Here is a 2096-nt window from a genome sequence, read left to right as displayed (position 1 = left end):
ATTGCTTTTTCTCCATTCCTTTGTGTGCAAAGGATAGTGAAAGATTTGCTTTTACAGTCCCTTCATGTAATCATGAAGAACCTGATCAGAGATTTGAATGGGTGGTTTTGCCACAAGGCATGGCTAATAGTCCTACTATGTGTCAGCTCTATGTCGGTGAAGCCATTGCCCCTTTGAGATGAAAATATCTTGCATTAAGGTGTGCCCATTATATGGACGACATTCTGTTAGCTGCTAAGTCTGAAGAGATGTTGGATAAGGCTTATAGTGATTTGGTTAAATTGTTAGAGAAAAGAAAGTTGTTTATTGTCCCTGAAAAGGTTCAGAAAGATGGCATGGTTAATTATTTAGGTGCTAAGATTGGAAGTGAGCAAATTATTCCTCAAAAAATAGAATTGAGAAAAGATAAATTAAATACCCTGAATGATTTTCAGAAATTATTAGGAGATATTAATTGGGTCCACTGTTATTTGAAGTTGCCAAATTATGAATTGAAACCTCTTTATAATATGTTGGTAGGTGATTCGGCACTGGACTCCCCTAGACAATTAATAGATGAAGCTAGGCAAGCCTTACAGAAGGTTGAAGAAAAGTTACAGAGTGCCTTTTTGCAGAGATGGCAAGAAGGTCAACCCATTGTATTATGTGTATTTTCCACCTATGGTCAACCTACAGGATTGTTATGCCAAGAAGGACATGGATTTATACAAAGGTGTCACCAGCCAAGTCCATAGAGCATTATCCAACTGCTGTGGCTGCTCTAGCCTTAAATGGTGTCCAGCAATGTTTGCAGTTTTTTGGAGTTACACCTGCCAGGATAATAGTACCTTATTCTAGTCATCAGATTAAAGTTTTATGTGGCACTATAAATGATTGGGCTATTTTACAATGTGGTTTTGATGGAGTGGTTGATAATCACTATCCAAAACAGCCCTTGTTGTCATTTTTTAAGGAACATCCTGTAATTTTTCCAAAATTACCTCTGCATCTCCCCTTAAGGGGGCACCAAATGTTTCCACTGATGGATCAAAGACAGGCTGTGAGGCCTATATGATAGAGAAGCAGGAGCCTGTGTTATATCAGTTTCAACCCCAAATTGTGGAATTGAAAATTGTAGTAGAAGTGTTTAAAAAATGTCAATCTGCATTTAATTTGATTTCAGATTCAGCATATGTGGTTAATGCAGTGAAAATTTTAGAGATAGCAGGCCTATTAAGATTAGTAGTACTGTATATGCCTTATTACAAGAGTTACAAGATTTAATTTGGCAAAGGAAAAGGTGTTTTTATATTCAACATATCAGAGCACATACAGGATTGCCTGGACCATTAAGTAAAGGAAATGATGTTGTTGATCAATGGACAAGGATGGAATGTATTTTCCTGAGCTCAGCATTTGATCAAGCCAGACAATTCCATCAAACCTTTCATGTGAATGCAAGAACATTGTAACAGAAATTCCATTTGTCTAGAGCAGATGCCAGACAGGTGGTCTTGGATTGTCCCCAGTGTGTGATTTATCATCACCCACCCAGTGTGGGAGTGAACCCTAGAGGGTTGATGCCACTTAAGATCTAGCAAATGGATGTAACATACATTTCAGAGTTTGGAACTTTAAAATATGTTCATGTATCTGTGGATACCTGTTCAAGTGTCATTCATGCTACACCCTTGAGTGGAGAAAAGGCTCGCAATGTCATAGGGCATTGCTTGGAAGCGTGGGCTGTGTGGAGAAAGCCACAGCAGCTGAAAATAGATAATAGAGCCTACACGGCTCAGACTTTTGCCTCCTTCTGTAAACAGATGGAGGTACAACTTAATCATGGTTTACCCTATAATCCTCAAGGACAAGGAATTGTGGAGCATGCTCATCGCACCTTGAAAGAATGTTTGCAAAAACAAAAAAGAGGAATAGGCCAAGGCCGCACACCCCAAGGAAAGAATATCCCTAGCCCTTTTTACCCTTAATCTCTTAAATTTGGATGTGGATGACCTTTCCGCAGCTGATCATCACCAGCGTCAAAGAGGATCCTTGAAGGCTTATGTAAAATGGAAGGATGTGCTTACTGGATTGTGGCATGGCCCTGATCCAGTGTT

Source organism: Mastomys coucha, unplaced genomic scaffold (assembly GCF_008632895.1).
Source record: "Mastomys coucha isolate ucsf_1 unplaced genomic scaffold, UCSF_Mcou_1 pScaffold16, whole genome shotgun sequence".
NCBI classification, from domain to species: Eukaryota; Metazoa; Chordata; class Mammalia; order Rodentia; family Muridae; genus Mastomys; species Mastomys coucha.
This window is presented reverse-complemented; position numbering follows the sequence as displayed.